Source organism: Haemaphysalis longicornis, unplaced genomic scaffold, assembly GCF_048455015.1.
Source record: "Haemaphysalis longicornis isolate Haplotype H1 unplaced genomic scaffold, Haemaphysalis longicornis Haplotype H1 scaffold_5, whole genome shotgun sequence".
Taxonomy (NCBI): Eukaryota; Metazoa; Arthropoda; class Arachnida; order Ixodida; family Ixodidae; genus Haemaphysalis; species Haemaphysalis longicornis.
In genome coordinates, this window is record NW_027526385.1 from 24,446,348 (window position 1) to 24,466,874 (window position 20,527).

Genomic DNA, 20,527 nt, shown 5'->3' on the forward strand with positions numbered 1-20,527 from the left:
AGAAATATAAAAGTTCAAGTGGAAAAATATTCCATTGCTTTATCATGTTTGTTGTGGTCGCTCCTTTTATAGTTGCTCCCTTCGCCGTAACCTCAGCTGGCTTACCGCAGTACCTCTTAATCTTTTGCCTGAAAGTGATTGCAAGATCGCAGCATAGGAGAGTGCCGTAAGACTAATTACATTCTGCAATAATCAGGCAATGACCATGTAATCAGAAAGAGTGGAATCGAAGCGAATGCAAGTTTCATAGCCGGATTGAACAATGAACAAATCCCACCAAAACAGGCGCATTCCAGCGGTTACTTGCCATCTCAGATTCAGTTTTGCTGAGCGTATGCACAGGAAGCTGAACTGAAAGGCTCGCAAACTCAGGTCACGCTGACGTTGTAGATCTAAACCACGCTTTATTCTTCACTTTCAATTTTTTTTTTCATTTGAAGCAATATACAGGGTGATCAAAGTTAAGTCGACAGTTTTTTTCAAAACTACGCGGTTAGATGTACGTGAAGACCGCCTATACATTGAGGTTATGCGCTCAGGGGGACAAAAAATGATGTGGTAATTACTGGTGTCGGTAGCTTAATTACCTAAAATTGAATAATATTCTGTTTTGTAGTGGCAGTAGGCAGGCATGATTGTATTAAAAATGTTGGTCGAAATCGAGTTTGGTCGATTCATTTAGCAGAATTGTTCTAGCGTATCCCTACTCCGAGATATCGAACAGCAAAGTTTCCTTCCTGTTGCCATAACATGTTTACGCATGCAAGGCAGTAAAGACCAGCGGAAAGCTCCTCCCTATTGTTCTCTATTTCGATAGCGGTTCCGAGTACTGCAGATTGCGATAACCCAGCCAAAAGTGAAAGGGTGCCACTTATCACCCTCGCCTATGCCACCACCCCGAGGTCACCCTAAACACTGTACACAGCCGGCACGTCACAAAAGGGGGGAGCTTTTACGTTGGTCCTCACACTCTTGCATGCTTAATCATGCGAACGGCAATTGAACTTCACAGTTCAATATTTCGGAGTACGGATGCGCTAGAAGAATTCTGCCAAATGAAACTGCATAGAAACACGATAACGACCAACTTTTCAATACAAACATGCCTCCCTACTGCAGCAGCAAAAAGCTAATTATTTATTTTAGGTAATTAACCCACCGACATCGATAATTATAACACCATTCTGGGTTTCCTGAGTGCATAACCGCACTGAATAGGCGGCTTTCTTGTATTTATAATCGCCTAACTTTTAAAAAAGCCTCTCGACCTAATTTTGATCAGCCTGCATACTCAACTCTTCAATTTCTATTTTCGCAGTAGAAAAACTCTTTCACGCTCCGGTTCATTGTACATTTTGTTTCTTTATTCATACCAGTGAATAGGGACCGGTGGTTTAACCTAAGAAACCATTTCGGATACACATTTTCCATCGACTCCCCTGTTAGAGATGCATCTACACATTCGGGGACAGTATTGATCAGAGCCCGTCGAGCACTGAAACAAAAGTAGAATGGAACATTATACTTTATTTGAGCACACTACAATTAAGTAATGCATCATGGATAGAGAAACCTCTATTAAATATCAGACCCCCTGGAGAGTTTGACCACGCCCTGCTTTCTTGCGGCCTGGACACGTATGACCGGCGTCTCGAGAGGGCTGAGGACAGAAGAAGGTCCTATGATTCTTGTTCCTCTTTAAAACCCATCTCTACCGGAATGAAGTTCTACTACTTGTATATATGGGGCTTGGAAACAGTCTTTCTAAATTGCGCGTGCTGTGAATAGGCAATTACTGAAGACCGCTGGGTAATGGGTATCATTTTCTTGCACGGAGGACTTCAGTGAGTATATTTTGTGAGGCGTGTATACCAGTAACAATATTTATAAATTAGAGCTTTATCGCTCTTTTATTTCTTCCGTAGAGGTTTTCAGGACTTAAAAAAACTTGCTTCCAAAAGAGATCTCCTAAGTTCAGATGAACTTTGATAATTTACGTCAACATATGGACAACCTGTTACGTTTTCAATGCACGGTATTTTCGACCCCCCTGCCTTCCTAACGGGTAGCTTTGTCATTAACTCTCAGCCGAATAAAGAACACGGCGTCCTTACTGGCCGACATATCTATTCCTCCCCACATTTCGCAATGCAATGCGGTGAAGCAAGTGCCTTGTGGACAGGGAACACTGATTTGTGTTAATAAAGGTGCTGGGTGCGTCGAAACCGGTGATACATTTGGCATAGCATTCACAGACTAAAACTGCGACCGTGCCTTTGACATACCCAGAAAGACTTAGGTATTTTAATGGTATCAGTGAAAAAATACAGGGAAAAAATGGCATATTTTCTTCTACTTAAGATATATGTGCGTAGCCAGTTTACCCTGTCCTTTTCTATTGTTAGATTTTTGCCGCAAGATTTGTACCCAGTTCGATTGACAGGCTGTTTGTAGCGTAAGCTACACTGGCCGAGGTTGAGCAGTTTCGCGTGTACCCTGAAGGGCCGTGCTGCGCAAGGGCGAGGAGCATTGGGTTGTATTTGATTGGATTTCCATTTTGGTGTACAGGTGCGTAGAGAATTGCGTCTGCACATTCGCCGGTCTGCGCATTCCCGAGGAGTGACGTCATAGCCGCGGCAAACGCACTTGCGCCGGCGCATGCCCAGCTGCGTGCCTCCGTTGCGCAGTCGCCAAGTCTGACGGTGCGCCGTAGCCGCTTGATAGCCGTTTCGCGTGGCTGCTGGAGAGCCGTGCTGCACATGTGCGAGGAGCAGGGACTGGACTGGACTGGGCTGTACCGGATTAGAGTGGATTGGATTGGATTGGACTGGATTGAAATCGTTTTCGGAGAACGAAGCATGATAATTAGCTAATAATTACCATGATAATTACTTAAGAAAAACCAGCTGAACCTTAGCTCACGCTACGTATATCCTGGCATAAACAACGAGCTAAGCCACTGTTAATTTTCTCATGTTCACATCATATCGCCCGAATGAAGTGTCTGGACACGCTATAAGCCTCGAGCTTCCCAATCCCTGGCCCACCTGCCGCCGCTTCTCAGCGGCGCCTCCTACGGGATCAACGCTGGGTGGCTGATATTGGCTCATAAATTCTTCAGTTCTCCTTCGCTTCTTTTTGCCTTTCCTGGACCTAAACAACGTGTAATTTGGTAACGTCCGTAAGCAAATAGTACGCTTAGGGCCCTTCGAAAAACAGTCTCGGCTTCGTAGAGTGCTCGAACGCCAACATGAGCATTACGGGGACGCGTGTGGTTCTGAGCGCTTCCTGACCGCTCTTACGACCGTCTGTGGCGGCAGCAGCAATCACCACTGACACCTACGAATGCGTCAGGCACAATTTTATTGTCGCCTCGCTTGGACGTGATATTGGCGAGTTAGAGGTTGCTGTTGTCTTGCATCGCGTACAGCGAATGCGGCTTTGTTTCAAATATATGCGTCGCAGCAAAATGTTTCGGGGATTTGATTAGCCAATACATGGCAACAACTTGAGATTTTAAGGGAATTTGAGCCACGCAAAAATTTTACGCCTATTGCAAGGCTCAGCGTAGTCAAGTATGCGAACACTCACGTTTACTATTGAGAACTAAGTAGGGTTAATAAAACCCCGAAATAATAATTTTTTTGGAAGTCGCAAAGAAAGTTAATAGCTCGTACGGGTGTGAAAAACGCAATGCTGCTAAGGAAATGCTGAATACTCGTATAAACGTAAGCGCTGTAGTACTTACCAGATTTAATTGGATTCGAACCGCATTGCTATTTCGCAGGAAATTGGAGGGGATGACAGAGGGGGCGGATAAGCTATCGTTGCGTCCGCATGCGGCCCAACATCAAGGAATTAACGTTTAGCGCTCGCATACAGAAGCTGTGCGCTCACTTTCCTTTTACGTTTCTACTTTAACGAACAGCTGATCACTCGTTAGACGCATTTTTGGAAGTACACGGTAGGCAGCTCAGAAAGGATAAAAGAGGTCGTTGAAAGAGTGGTATCAAATATTTTCCGCTTTTAGTTTGTGCTAAATTCTGCAGCCTCCCTGTGTCATAAGGTGGTGTCTCGAAGGAGCAATTAGTCGCGGACGCCGCTTACTCGACCAGCCCATTGCCGCGCTGGTCGAGGAAGGTACATGTAGCAGATGATAAACGTTTGCGAGCGGTTACCGCAGGACAAGACGACCCAGCATTTTATTCTTAGTCGCGTGCTGATCTCCACGTATTAGTTTGTATTCTCCAACCAACCTTTTCTACAGCGTTCGTGAAATTTATGCCACATAGGGTTTTACGGATTAGGATCAACATCGGACGTATGGTATTGGCAAGAATAATTTGCGTGCTGTCCGGTATGAGTGCTCCGCTAGATTGGGCAAGTGCAGGAAACCGATTTACATCATAGCGTATAGCCGTAGCAAGACCATCTGGAGAAACGCTGCTGCTAACGGAGACGCTTTTAGTAAATATCAGGGCTATGTAATTACAATAAACTCCATGCGTACGACTTTGCGACGCTGGACTGCGACCCACCTGGCGCTCATACAGCCCAATTAACACGGTAGATCGCGTAAGAAACATTTACAATCTCGTAAATACACCACATTAACAAACGGAGTGACTACTACACATTACATGCATTTAACACGCACACAAACGCTCACTTCATGTCGTCAACAAGCCCCAAAAGCAGCGGCGGCTGCTAGGAGCGGGCCAGAGCCTTCCGCGGCTGCTTTCATTTCAAACTTGTATGTTTACAATATTAGCGCCTAACAGATATATGAAAGGGGCCGGTACATAGCTCGAGAAAAACAAACGGGGGAAGCGCGTCGACAGAAAGTACGCCACGCGCATGCAATGCGGTTCGCATGCAATGTAATGAAGTTGACAAAAGTTCGCAATTGTTCGTTACATCCACGTTTTTGTTACATGCAGGTTTCGAGTTAAGGCAGGCAGTAATGAAGCATAACCGAAGTCAAAATGCTAGGCACCAGTGAAGTTGAACTCAGCCTGCGTCGATTTATTTTACAGCGAAAATCTGCACGAATTGCCGCTGCTGCCTTCGCACGAGCTGAGGCACTGCATGGCGCTCCAAAGAAATAGGGTCACTTACCCCCGTATTAACAGAAGTAACTTAAGAATCATTTGTGCCTTTCGAGTATTTTCGGCGCCTCAACGCGTTTTAAGAACTAAAGGTATACTGAAAGGGTGCCTTTTTGCGGACTTGATACACTTTACCTCTCTCAAAATCGCGCAGAGGGTGTACCTGGGATGCTATAGCAGGTGGCGACATTCTACTTTCTCGTTTGCGTACATGGCACTTAAAATTGTGCGCTTGCCTTGAAAAGACACAGCTTGTTATTTTCTCTGCAGCAGAACTCATCACCGCCAAACCGGTAAGAAATATAGCAGTGGAGACACGGTATTACAGGCGTATAGGACGGCCTAGCACCTCACAACTCGTCTCGAACCCAAGCCGCACTCACACGTGAAACGCATGGTAGTTTGCGGTGCGCGCGAAAACAAATGTGAAGTGTAGTTACTCTTGCTACCTACTGTGGTGTCACGCCACACAAGCAGAGACGGGCATGCTACTTTAGCCATGGAGTGGCGCTAGCCGCTTCGTTCATCATCATCGTACTGACGAAACGCGTTTTTAGGTGACTCTAGACGTTTTCGCTACTGCTGGCTTCTTGGAGTAGGGTTAGTGCTCGCAAAATTATTTCATTTCTCCAGCCGATTTCTAAGCAAAAATGTAGAAAATAATCACTGATGGGCTTGCCGACTTCGTTACATAAAGGTTACCTCCCGCAACGTTTCGTTACCTAGAGGTCAGCAACACATCGGCTTCAATGAGAGTGGCAATGTGGAATTGAAAACTTTGTTAAATCCACAAATGGTTCCATGGAGGTTTGTTTCATCCAGGTTTAACTGTATTCCATGTTTCTGTGCAGTTGAGCCTAAAGAAATGGCAATCTCGTAGTGTTCTAGTAGTTTAGGCGGCCTGTTTTACTTCATGTGACGATCACTTACCGTGTGCCCTATGCATGGATCGTATGGGCTTTCGGGAGTTCCGAGTGTCAGTCTGAAAGAAATTTCGCCATTCCCGCATTCAGTTCGCACTAGTCGTTACCAAAAATAATCCCTAAAATAAGACTCAGCATTTCATTTATAGTTCATAATCATTGGTAAGTATTACAGGCAACCGTCGAAAGCACGTGTTGCGCATTAAAATCATTTTTCTCGTGTGTGTCAACATAAAACGAACGCAGCAACAAAAAGGCACCACAGGAAGTAGTGCCACCCCACAGTCCCTAAAATTGAAATGCAAACATATATGTATATACCATTGAAAATACCCCCAAAGAAATGAACACTTTTAGAGTGATGCCGTTGCCTTTTCTGTGGTAATTACTTTCATTTCCCCCGGTCTACAATGTCGGTGAAATGAAAAAAAAAGTGGAGGCACAAAGAATGATTCCTACCTAGTAGCTCACGTACACCGAACGAGGAAGAAAGCAAAAATTTAAAGATCCTTAAGTGTGCTTACGGACGGGGATGCTTGCTGCTAGCATATTGAGAAGTCGGGAGGCAGTTCTCTTTCGCGATCAATAATTTTCTTGCGCTTCTCACGTGATATGACGCAAGCGCCTCCTTTTTCTGCCAACGTGACGTGTGTAATTTAGCATTGTGATAGAGAACACGTCTCCTACTCCTGTGACTCGTGTTGAATTCTCAAACTCTAATGTATTATTTTTAAACTAATGAAATTAGTTTATGCAAACATGTTCAACATTCCCAATGTTTCAGTTGTTTTTAGATTTCATGGGTGCTTCTTACTGTTTACAGTTGCAAACATTCTGTTTGCAAGGCAACGGCATCGCCTTGCAAAACAAACAAACGAACGAAACCAAGAACGGACAGAAGGCGACCCAGTGACTCACGTGACACTGGGGAGCAAGAAGGCAAAACATTCACCGGGAAGCCCATTTCCTCCTACAGATTTGAAGCCGAAAGCGTTGTAGCTTCCGCTGGAAATACTTACTAGAAACGTTCTGTGTTTTCGTGGCTCAGCCGCTTCTTGAGTACGCGCCTCTTTTTTGCCATTGTTTCTTGGTCTTTGTGCCAGAATTACCTCGAGAGGCAGATTGAGGACAAATCAAGCCACAGCTTACCCAAAACCCAATCTCTTTGGGGCTTCCCAGAACATGTTTTACCCAAATAAGCGCTCAGTCAAAAAGCTTCGGCACTCAACGTAAGCCTACATCGCAAACTTCCTCGTATTCTCCATGCGCAATGTGCACGCGTTCTTCGTATCAGTGGGTACTCAACCAGCCACAGAAGGTGTTTATCGAAAAAATCGAGCACTCCCCTATGCCCGCGTAAAGTGGGTAATGCATTAGGGGCAGTTGGAATGGTGAGACGAGTGGTTGTCGTTCCAATCAATGCAAGCGAAATTGTGCTTCGCATCCGGCTAACAAGTCGGACAACACAAGCGAAGGTAGCTCATAATTTACGAAACTCTCAAAGAATTTTTTGCTTGGTTTCCTTACGTTATACAGGCAGCCGTAATTTGTACAAACAATTAAAAAAATACAAGAACACCGCCTGCTTTTCAGCACACAATGGGACATTTAAGGATCTCGGCCTAGAACTCTTCCGAGTTCCCGGAAAATTAAACCTCCGTCTCCAGAGCGATAGCGTAGGACGTTAATACCGTTATTCATCAGCGCGTTACCAGCAGTTCACAGAAGGTCGCCTCGTGCGGGCGTTTCTGACATCAAATGGCATGACCAGAGAAAATGCTGGCACGTGAATGTAACAGGCGCACGTCACTAAGGAGGAATTCTAATTCTACAAAACGTGTGGCCTGAAGTGGCGCCAGTGTGCACGTCAATATTATTTGTGGGAAAAGATCAAGACACAAAAGTAAAAAGATGCCAACAAAATATAGCAGCAAAAGGTTTTTTTTATAACAGTCGCGAGATGAACCCCATTCTTCGGCCCAAAAAGTTGTCTGTATATTTATGCAATATTTATGTATTTTTGTTATTTATTTATTTATTTATTTATTTTGCTCAAATATTTAGTTATTTATTTATTGATCTATTTATTTATTCTTTTTTTGCATTGCTCTTATCTGTCAATGCTGTAGGCTGAGTGTGTACGGAAATCAAGGTCTATTATAACTGTTGAAGAGTTAGCATGGTACGAGGCAAGTAAACATCGTTCATCCGTGCAAATTTGTGCGCAGTACACGAAGATAGCAAAAGAATTTGCGGACCCAGAGCAGTATCTCATGCATCAATGTTACCAGAAAAATAGGCAGCATTTCTCTTTGACTAAATTGACACTCTAAATACATGGCAGAGTCACAATGCAGGAAACGTTCATTTAGATAGGAAAGTCATGGTATAAAAACAAAAATTCCTCTATTAAATACGGAATGCTTTAAATTCTCAAGGAAAAGATGTAGTTGCGGCGACGACAAGGTGTCCTGGTAAACGGTTCCAGTCGGGAATACTTCTAGGAAAAATGCATATTTTACATTGTTAATTTGTGACCGCTACCCGTATTTTTAATGAGGTGTCTGTTCGATGGTTGGTGGGGTATTTTATTTTTTCTAATAATGCATTTAACGCGCCATGCTGGGTTAGTGGCTATGGCGTAGTGCTGTTGAGCCCAAGGACGCGGGTTCGGTTCCCGGCACGGGCGGCCATTTTTCTGATGGACGCAAAAAGCGAAAACGCCCGTGTATTTATAATTTTGACGCACGTTAAAGATCCCCAGGTGGTCAAAAGTATTACGCAGCCCTCCACAATTGCACGCCTCGTTTCCTGTGTAGCGCAGGCGATCTAGCCCCTCAATGAATAAATCGATCAATAATGCATGTTCTCTTATGACAGATATATTAAAAAACACAGTCGCATATATTCCCTCTGGTTTCAAGTAGAGGCCAATCCAATGTTTCGCCAATACGTGCAAAGCCTTTCTGAAAGTTGTGGTTCAATAAGACAATCCGGGCTGTGCATTTTTGAACCCGATCTAACACATCTATGTAAAATGTTGTGTGTGGATCCCCAGCGGAACACCGTATTCCTCTATCGGATCAACATTACCCGTGTACAGGGTTTCTTTGAGTTCGCACGTAGCTTGCCAAAAAGTGCGTATATGAAAGTTGGGAGACCCGCTTGTCTTCCAAGTTAGGTAATCTATATGATTGTTCCAAGAAAGGTTAATTGTAACTTTCATTCCAAGGGTCTTCTATTTGTAGGCGAACAACGATTTCTCACCACCGAAAACGTAACTTGTGGCCATGGGTTTTCTTTTGTTAGTAAACGCAACTACATTTCATTTTGAACTATTAAGGGTCATTTTTCATGTTTCCCTCCAGGAAAGTAAAAAGGTCAAAATCCCTTTGCGGTGTAACTGAATCTGCTTCCAAAGTAATAAGACGCTAACCACAGCAATAGTCAGCTTAAAATCTAACAGTGATGGAAATATGGTCGGCAATGTAATTGATGTGCACCTAAAAAAAAGTAGACCCAACACTTACCCGTCAAGGGATACCCGTATTTATTAGTGATTGGTTCGCCGACAGTTTTTTACATCGGAAATATTGTCACGCTCGAAACTGTACAGCGCTAGACTAGTCGCGACCAATCCCCAAGCGGGTATGCGTCAAGGGGTGCAGCAGAAGGGGAATTGGAGGACGAACCGCACTCGTACTGACCGCAGGATCGGTGGCCGCCTCCTTCAACGCTCTTATTCCTATTCACGGCTTTAATTAAACCCTTTGCACCGTAACAGTTTGTGGTGGAGGTGCTGGGTAACCGTGGAAGGAAGACGGAGCCACTGGAACTTCGCCGAAGCCGCCGAGTCACCGGTCTCTCCCCGCTGCGTGTACCTCTGACTGGGGCTACAAAAACAGTCCAAGCCATGCCGATGGCCAACTGGCAGCCGTACAGGGAGCCACGTACGTTCTCTGGGAACGAAGGGGACGACGTCGACGAATGGCTCGTGCACTACGACCGGGTGAGCAAGCTTAACCACTGGGATGCGGCCGCCAAGCGGGCAAACATCGAGGTATTCTTGACGGGCACCGCGCTGACGTGGTTTGAAAACCACGAGGCGAAGCTAACCACTTGGGACCGGCTAGAAGAGGATATGAAGAAGCGCTTTGGGGATTCGTTGGCAAAAAAGAAGCTAGCAGAGCAGACGCTACATCAGCGAGCACAAGTGGCTGGGGAGTCTTGCATGACCTACATCGAAGAAGTATTGAAATTATGCCGGATTGTGAATCCCGCAATGTCCGAAGAAGACCGGGTTGGCCACATTCTTAAGGGTATCGCTGAAGACGTGTATGCTTTCCTCATCAGTAAGGAGAGCCTGGACACAGTAGAACACGTCATACGACATTGTCAGGCATTCGCAGCCCTGAAGACCCGTCGCATAGCACCAAAGTTTGGTCGCTTGCCAAACGTCACCACTATAGCCAGCGTAGTTGACACCCAGGCCATGGACTTGTCATCGACGATAAGGCAAATAGTTCGGGAAGAACTGCGCCGACATGACGAATCGGTGCATCGCATCAACACCACTTGCGACTGCCATCCGCCATGCGATGGCCTGATGCGACGTGTACCGGTCGGCTACTACGCTCCGCGAGATGACGCTCCCCGACGTTCATGGGCCCCTACAGAATTTCATCCGTCCGTGAACACTGCTAGCTTCGACGATCACCGTGTCCACCCTTCCGGGAACTCTGATAACTGCGACAACCATCGTTACTCATTTGAACCAGCTGAAACGAATACCTGGTCCTCACCACGCGGTGTGTACTCACGCCGTGATGACGGATATTACGGTGAAGGTCGACGGGCCTACAGACCTCACACACAGCCCACTACGTTCATGCAGCCCGACAGGATTCGCCGCCCGCAGCCTGCCTGCTACTGGTGTGGGATTCCGGGCCACATTGCAAGGTTTTGCCGTCGTCGTCGCGAAGAGCAAGCACAGAATTCCCGGTATGCTGCTTCAGGACCTAACCACACTGTCGAAAGTCACTGGCCTCAGTTCCCGCTATCCGATAACAATTTTCGGACCAGTTCGCAGCGCAATGCCCCTCCGGCCACCTCCGATCGCAGCATAACACCACCCGCTGGACGACAGCACCGATCCCCATCGCCTGGTCGCCGCGCTGCATCCCCTTCGCCGGGAAACTAGCCGGCGCGACCGATGGAGGTGAGGTCGCCGGACAGCCTTCGATAGATAAACAACCTCTGCCAGTAATTATGATGACAAACAAAGTTCAAGTGCTCGTGGACGGTGTTTGTACAGTGGCTTTAGTTGACACTGGGGCAACGGTTTCAATTATGAGCAATGCGTTTAAAGATCGCCTGGGACGTAAAGTGATGTTCAAGTGGGACAAGGGAACCTCGTTTCGTGGAGTCGGTGGGGAGCCACTGCACCCTCTTGGTGTGTGTACAGTAAATGTTTGTATCGGAGGGCGGACGTTCAAAGTGGAATTCGCCATTCTTGCCAAGTCAACCCATGACGTAATTTTGGGCATCGACTTTTTGAGAGATTGCGGTGCCACTGTCGATTGCGCGACGGGCGAACTTTCTGTTAGCAGCTTATGGTTCTCTGCACTCGATGATGAGCCGCATATCAATGAAAATACTGATACTCTGCGTGTTTCTGAGGACACAGTTATACCTGCGTGGTCCCTGGCGATCGTACCAGTGAGTGCTATAAGTGACGCCGGCATATTTGACGCTGTAGTGGAGCCACTCTCCCCGAACTGTGCAAAGAAAGACCTTCTGGTGCCCCGTTGTGTTGTATCTGTTGAACGAGGACGTAGCTATGTGTGCGCTCTCAACTGTTCTTCGCAGAGCGTGGTGTTACCGCAGGATATGAAACTGGCCGAGTACGAGACAAACGACCCCATTTCAGTCGCCGCTTTGTGTGCTGGTGATGCTGCTCCTGCTGACATTATTTTCCCAAACTCGAAACTTCTCAGCATGGTTAATAAGTCGCTCTCCACGGATGAATAAAACGCGTTGGTCGACATCCTTTCTCGACACGCCTCTGTCTTCGACTTCGCTGCGGATGTCTCTCAGGCGGCACTTCCAGCCTCCCGCACTCGTCACACTATAGATACCGGGTCGGCGCACCCCGTTCGACAGAAACTTTACAGGGTGGCACCATCTGAACGAAAGATAATCTCTGAGCAAGTCACAGAGATGTTACAAAAAGGTGTCATACGTGAGTCGGCCAGCCCATGGGCAGCGCCTGTGATCCTCGTACAAAAGAAAGATGGTACCTGGAGGTTTTGTGTGGACTACCGACGTTTGAACGCCATCACCAAAAAAGACGTCTATCCGCTGCCCAGAATTGATGATGTCATAGATTGCCTGCACTCTGCATCTTATTTTTCGTCAATAGATTTAAAATCCGGCTATTGGCAGATCCCCATGGACCCGAACCACCGAGAAAAAAAAAAGCTTTCGTCACTCCGGACGGTCTTTTTGAATTTAACGTGATGCCATTCGGTCTCTGCAATGCGCCAGCGACATTCGAACGGTTCATGGACAGAATTCTGCGCGGCCTGAAATGGGACATACGTCTGTGCTACCTCGACGACATAGTAGTCTTCGGAAGAACTTTTCACGAGCACAACGCACGACTTGAGACAGTCCTTAGCTGCTGTTGAACTCCAAGAAATGTCATTTTGGTGAGCGTCAAACGCTGGTTTTGGGACACCTTGTTGATAAGGATGGCGTGAGACCGGACCCTCAAAAGATCGCCGCTGTTGAGAGATTTAAGCCACCCCAATCAGTGCGAGAGCTCCGTAGCTTCTTGGGGCTTTGTTCATACTTCCGTCGTTTTGTGCCCCGCTTTGCAGATTTGGCGTCTCCCCTCACTGGCCTCTTGCACAAAGATACTACCTTTACCTGGACCACCGAGTGTGAAGCTTCGTTCTCCCACCTTAAATATCTCCTCACGTCGGGCCCTATCCTTCGCCACTTTGACCATGGCGCTCCCACTGAAATACATGCGAACGCTACTGGTGTTGGACTTGGTGCAGTGCTCATCCAGCGGCATAACAGTGCTGAGCATGTGATCGCTTACGCCAGTCGTTGCCTCAGCAAAGCTGAGCGCAATTACACAGTCACCGAGCAAGAATGCCTGGCTGTGATTTTCGCGATCAGCAAATTTCGTTCGTACGTGTACGGCCGTCCCTTTTACTCATCACCGACCACCACGCGCTGTGCTGGTTGACCGGCCTCCGTGACCCTAACGGCCGACTAGCAAGGTGGGCCTTAAAGCCCCAAGAGTACGACTTTGTTATTGCCTACAAGAGTGGTCGTCGGCACGCAGACGCTGATTGTCTTTCCCGGCTGCCAAATGGGTGCACTGATCGGGAAGAAGACCATTTCGACGACTGTTTGGCAGCTGTAGACACAGAATTCCCCGATGTTGCTACCTTCTGTTCAGAACAGCAGAAAGACCCAAGCATCCAGCACCTCTTCGCTGCTGCTGCTGATCCTACGGCTCCCCGGCGCTACTCGTTCCATGATGGGCTACTCTACAAGATTAACTACATGCCTAGGAGAGCGCGTTTTCTTCTTGTCCTGCCAAACCCTTTGCGTGCTACAGTTCTACGCACCATGCATGACGATGTTACAGCCGGTCACATGGGTTACGTAAGAACTTTACACCGTACCCAAGAAAGATTCTTCTGGCCGAAAATGCGCCGTGAAGTTCAACAATATGTCTCGAGGTGCCTCCGATGTCAGCACTACAAGCGCCCTACGAGCATTCCATCTGGGCTACTCCAACCTATAACACCTTCTTGTTTACCCTTTCACCAAGTCGGCATTGATTTAATCGGACCGTTTCCACGCTCTTCGACTGGTAATCGCTACATCATTGTCTGCGTCGACCACCTGACGCGTTACGCAGAAACTGCGGCTGTCACAGCTGCGAAGGCAGACATCGTTTCGACATTCCTGCTCCGGTTCGTCATCCTTAGGCATGGTGCTCCCCGCGTGATTATCAGCGACCGTGGACGTCAGTTCGTCGCTGATGTTGTGGAAGACTTGCTGCGTCTTTGTTCAACTCACTTTCGTCACTCGACACCCTATCATCCCCAGACAAACGGCTTGACCGAGCGTACCAACAGGACTCTCACCAACATGATTGCGATGTATGTTGACTCTCGCCACAAAAACTGGGATGATATTTTGCCGTTCATCACATACGCTTATAACACGGCCCAACATGAGACCACTGGCTACAGCCCGTTCTATTTGATCTACGCCCGTACACCTCCTAACACCCTGGATACAATATTGCCCTTCTCTTTAGGTCACGACCCATCCGTTTCGCGCACCCTCTGTCTCGCTGAAGAAGCTCGTCGCCTCGCTCGTTTACGTACCTTGGCCTCCCAGGGCCGCTCAAAACGCCTTACGACAGTCGGCACCGTGCGGTTTCATACGCTAAAGGCGACATGGTATTGTTGTGGACGCCTGTACGCAAACGGGGCCTGTACAGCAAGTTCTTGTCGCATCACACCGGACCATACGTTGTCGTCGATCGGTTGAGTGATGTCACCTACGTTATCTCGCGCGTAACCACACCTGGACGGAGAAGCTGCAAGACTGAACTCGCCCACGTCGCCTGGTTGAAGACATTCCACCCTCGCCTGTGACTTCCTCGTGCCTCGCCCGACGGGCTTCGTCTGCGAAGGGGGAAATGTCACGCTCGAAACTGTACAGCGCTAGACTAGTCGCGACCAATCCCCAAGCGGGTATTCGTCAAGGGGTGGAGCAGAAGGGGAAGTGGAGGACGAACCGCACTCGTACTGACCGCAGGATCGGTGGCCGCCTCCTTCAACGCTCTTATTCCTATTCACGGCTTTAATTAAACCCTTTGCACCGTAACAATATGTTACTGTGCTTCAAATTGAGAGGTGATCTGCCTTGATCAAAGGACTTTAGGATCAGTGTTAAATGGTCTGCGGGGACTAAAAAAGGACAACTTTTGATTACATGATTGGGAATTCGATGTGGATGCGAAGGTAGATGTATTTTAACTGCGACGCTATTTATCAAACAGTATTTTTTTGTATCAAGAGTTAAAAATGCAAAGAAATCGCCGAGCACGCCGATAAATCGCCCAGGAAGTTAACAAAAGCAAAAAAATGTCTAGCGCTCGTGTGTGCGTGCCTCACCATGACAGCAACAACAACGACCGCCTGGCGACCCCTGCACACGTTTGTCAAGCCAAGCAAGAACGCAAGAACGCTTCAATAGCGGCAGCTTACAAAAGAAATGAAAACTGCTGTAAAACAGGCTAAGAGCGAATTTTTCGGTTCTTTTCACTCGCGTATTAAAAGCCAGCCTAAGTTGTTCTGGAAGCTCATCAAAATGAACAGAAAAGACGACGTATCCATTCCCCTAATATACGACTCCGGCAGCATTGTTCATAACAACCTTGCGAAGGCAAACTGCTTTAATTCGATATTTGCTTCGGTGTTTTCGGAGCGTGGAAGTGCCAATACATTAAACATGGATTACGGCAAAATGGGCGGCCCACCCATGTAAGACATTGAAATAGATCACAGGGAAATTCAAATGTTACTGAAGCGATTGGATGTAGGGAAGGCTTGTGGACCTGATGAATTACCGGCTGCATTACTGCCCCCGTGCGCCGAGTCAATTTCAAAATATCTTTGCAATATTTTCAAAAAGTCTTTACAAGAAAGTGTCCTACCTGAAGATTGGAAAGCTGCAATTGTTGTTCCTGTGCACAAGTCTGGACCCCGTAACACCGTTTGCAATTATCGGCCGATTTCCTTGACAAGTATTGTGTGCAAAGTGTTTGAGCATATACTCTTTACTAACAGTATTAATCACTTAAACAAATTATCCGTGCTACGCCCTTGTCAACACGGATTTCGTAGCGGTTTTTCCTGTGTTACTCAGCTAACAGAGCTAACTCACGATGTAGCAAACGAATTAGATAACGTGTGCTCGGATGATTTGGTTTTCATGGATTTTAAAAAAGCTTTTGACGTTGTTCCACGTGCTTTGTTGGTACAAAAGTTATCTTGGTATAATTTGAATAAATCAGTTATATCTTGGATTCAGGAATATTTAACCTCAAGGCAGCAGAAAGTAGTATTAAACAGTCAACACTGGCATGACATAGAAGTGACATCAGGTGTACCTCAGGGTTTTGGGCCCTCTGTTGTTCTTAATTTACATAAATGATCTAAGTGTTCACATCTCATCTCATGTCAGAATATTCGCTGATGATTGCGTGTTATATAGTGTTATTCATATTATGAGTTATTGTTTTGCCTTGAAAGATGACCTAAATAAGGTAGAAGAGTGGTCCAAAAAGTGGGGTATGCGTATAAATTTGCAGCAAACTGTACATTTGTGTTTTTCAAGAAAACGTACTCCCCATCAAGTTATATGAACAATTACTGTGAGCAGGTTTCATATGTACCTGAGTTCAAGTATCTTGGTGTTTTCTTTACCTTCATTCTGTCGTGGCTCCGCCATATCGAGCATATTTCAGCCAAGGCATGTCGAGTATTAGGATTATTGCGACGCAATACAAAACCTTATCCATTCCAAATTAAGCAGCTACTGTATATTATGAACGTTCGCTGTATTCTTGATTATGCTTGCACTGTATGAGACCCTTGGCTAAAGAATGAAGTCCAAAAGTTGTAAAGAGTGCAAACTTTAGCGGCCCGTTTTGTGTTCCGAATTTACACTAGGAATTTCAGTCTATCACGTGCGAGAAAGATTGTTGGATGGGAACTATTAGAAGAATGTAGAAGGGCTCTTAGGCTGAAGTGTTTTCATAATATCTTTCACTCCAGCACTGGCATAGAGCGAGAAAAATACTTTTTTAGGCATGAATATGTCTCGTAACGTTTGGATCATGTGAATAAGGTAACAGAAATAAGGTGTAAAACAGATATCCTAAGAAAGTCTTTTTTCCCGAGGACCATATCGAATTGGAATCGGCTACCTCGCGATACTGTGACAGTCATGCATAATGTTATGACCCAAATTCTTGTAACATTCAAGTTGTGTATTCAAGTTGTGTATGTTGTTTAAGTTTGACTTTGCACTTATTGTTAAATCACTTGCATTTATTAGTGCATATTTCCTTGTACCCCCCCCCGTCACTGTAATGATACAGGCGCTGTGGGTACTGCATTAAGTAAATAAATAAACACACGCGTAGGGAGATTGGCCAAGACTTCGGCGACAGCCCGGCAGTTTAAAAAACCAAGAAAAGGCCGAGCGCACTTGTGTGCGTGCGTCGCGGCGGCCGCCTAGCACCCCCCGTGCACTTTTGTCATTTTGTGCGTACCCATTGAGGGAAATTGTCGAAGAGTTGAAAAAAACTGCAGCCTTGGCCGTAATCGTGGCAACGCTTTCTCGCAACGAAAAAGACAGAGGTCATGGGGTGATGCCCATCCAAGGTGATGTCCAATGATCATCACTTCAAAAAAAATATTAAAGAAGCTTACACTTATGGCAACAATGATGGAGGAAAGGTCGCTGCGGTAGTGAACATGAACAAAACTGCTGCAATCATGGACTTAAACCTCCGTGATGGCCATGAGGGTTGCGTAAAGCTTTGCTATCTTCGCGTCTTAAGTGTTAGTGTCAGCTTCCTTTATTTCTAACATTCTACAGAAGTGAGTCTGGTGCCAATTCAGAGCGTACTATATCTTTCATTTCAACGACCCTGCTGGAAACTAGAGAATTAACAATCCGGTCCATCGGTGGCGACAATGCCTAAGGAATACACAAGTTAAATCGGTTTGCCTTGCTTTCCAAATCCCTTGTATTAGTGCTGTCATAAATTACAACAGGAATCGCCCTTTGCAGCTTTTGGTACTTCTAACAGATTTCCAAACTTCTTTCGTGTTGCTGTACAGCTTACCACCGAAGTTTACGAGAAGGCGCTTTGAGCTCTCTTTGATTTTTTGGCAGCAATATTGGCTTAATCCTTTAACTCGGAAGGGCGTTCTGACCATGGCAGCTTGAAGCTTACAATACTGGCGAAAATAACATTTTTATTGATTGAAATTACAAGTTTCCCCTTCAGTCATTGCTTAATACTCCAACGCTTGCCTTCAAAAAGAGACAGCATTTTTGTTTTAAAAAGATTCCATGCCGAGTTTACATCTAGGGATTGATAAAGCGACTCGAAGTCCGGCGAAAAGGTATTCAGATAATGCGACATCGAGTTGTACTGGCGTCTGCAGATTTTACGAGATTGTAAAATGTGGCCCCACATAGAAGCACAGAAAATGTTTGTCAGTTACCTCATGGTCACATATACAATAAACTGTGATAGCCGAAGTCTCAAGATCGCCATCATTGTAGAGAAACAAATCAAGAATGTTTCGTTTGTAGGTACCAGTTTTGTTGGGGTTTGTACTAAATGCTAGAATGAATGGACAATAAAAACTTCAACAAAAGTGGTGTGAAAAACAGGCGAGGTGGAATGTATCGGCTGAGAATTGTGCACTGAGTGTTATGCAAGGAAGAGCCTCCAGCTAGGAGAAGATTTGTCACCTTTAAGACCAATAAACCGTAATACAATTTACATACGTTAGCGCAATGTTCTATCCAGGTGGTCTATATAACCAGCCTATGGTGACAGACACACCATTACAAACCGCCAGTTTGCTCTCGAATGTATCGCATGTTTCATGCAATACATTCGAGCCTTAGATTGGAGTGCTTGTCAGGCTGTCAGTGACCAAAGTAAAAACGCCACCGCCATATGAATTCCGATATTTGCGATGGAGACTATTAACAGGGAAGTTGCCTAGCAAATCGCAATTTTCGTGTCCGCAGTTAAAAATGCCAAGAAATTACCGCGTGCGTGCACTTGATCGCGCGCCTTGCTGCGACCGCGCACCGTCTCCTGGTACGTTTCTCAAGCCGAGCAAACCCGCTTAGGAAGATTTGGAAATATTGCGGAAACCGTCCAGCAGTTAAACAAACTAAGATAATGCCCACACTTGTGTCTGCGTACCTTGCGGCGACCGCCCAGCGTCCCCGGCGCACGTCTGTCAATCCAAGCGTACTCACTCCAGCGTTTGCCGTAATCGAGGCAACGCTTGGTCGGTACGCGAAAGACACCAGCGTTTGCCGTCAACGTGGCCACACTTTCTCAGAGCGACAAATACAAGTCACAGCGTACGCCACTTGACGGTGGTGTCTAATGATTACCACCTGCAAAAATAATGAATGTAGCTCACGCATACAGCAACAATGATCGAGTAAATGTCGTTGCGGCAGCGAAAAAAAGCAAATCGGCTGCGATCCTGTAATTAGACCTTCGAGATGGCCGTGAAGGTTGCGTACAGCTTCGCTACTTTCACGTCTTACGCGTTAGTGCGAACGTCGTTGATTTATTTTTGGAGGGAAATATTCAATATCACTTATGGTGTGAGCCAGGATTAAGTACGCATGAATCCATGTGGCTCGCTCACATGTAGCAGATATTCAAATTCGTTTTTTTTTTCACTTTTGAAGCTTCAGAAAATAACGATAATGCATATCAAGTCGTTTACTCTGTTTGCAATTTGCCTGGGAGATGTACGCTTCTTTGGGGCTATTCGGCTGAATCATTGAATGCATTTGTTGCGTAGTCAAGCATAAAGTTTGGTGATTCATGAGAAGTTGCCTAAATGTAGTTTGAAATCCCCACCATGTTTACGAGCGGAACAACATTCTTTCAAATCTGATTTTGTTGAAGTTGTCTCCTATAATACTGAAATCCGTTTCTTTCAGCTTTGAACAAGCAGTGAGTATGCGTTGTTTATCTTTTAAGGTGAGTTGCGTCATTATTATTGACCATTGTTTTGTTGACTTGTGCTTCCCGAGTGGAACAGCCCTTTGGACACGCGTAGGTTTAATTCGAAATTCAGTTTCTATAAGCAAAAAGGGCACAGTTCTCTTCTTATCCTGATCACCTCTTTTTTTGCTTGTCCATAGTGCCGTAAAAAATTACACTGTTTCTACGTGCCTTGTAAAAATTGTCTTGGCATGTCTGCAATGTCGCACATGCAACGCAGGCTTTTCGACGTTGAATGCTAGGCTCTTGAAATCGTCTTTTAGCGGAAGTACAGAATATACGTTATCTAATACAAGCTTGATTTGCAGTTGTGTTAGATGAGTAATCTCCAGTTGGATGGTGTGAACATTAGGACGAATTTTATCAATCAATTTCTCACAGCACTTTATGGGACCGGCGTGTCGTGGTAGCTAAGGCATAACACGGCGACACGCGCCCAAGCATAAGTTTCTAAATGACCATCGCAAGACCGTTCAAAGCGCAAAACGTAAAACGAGGGACGACGAGAGGCACAGGGACACGCGCTACTTCCAACTAAGATTTATTAGGAAAAGAAGGCAAATATATACAGAGAAATCGTGCGCACACCGGTGCATTCTTGAGGTCACGCC

General features: G+C 45.9%; 1 long non-coding RNA gene across 2 annotated transcripts in view; it reads right to left on the bottom strand.

Annotated features, from left to right (window-relative positions):
* Positions 1–1,342: 1,342 nt before the first annotated feature.
* LOC144139107 (uncharacterized) overlaps positions 1,343–20,527 on the bottom strand; it is a 50,420-nt gene continuing 31,235 nt past the window's right edge. For both annotated transcript variants that reach the window (XR_013316049.1, XR_013316050.1), the window contains 2 exons: positions 6,039–6,090; positions 1,343–1,495 (listed from right to left, as the gene is read on the bottom strand). This is a non-coding gene — a long non-coding RNA (uncharacterized LOC144139107). The remainder of the gene's footprint in view (positions 1,496–6,038; positions 6,091–20,527) is intronic.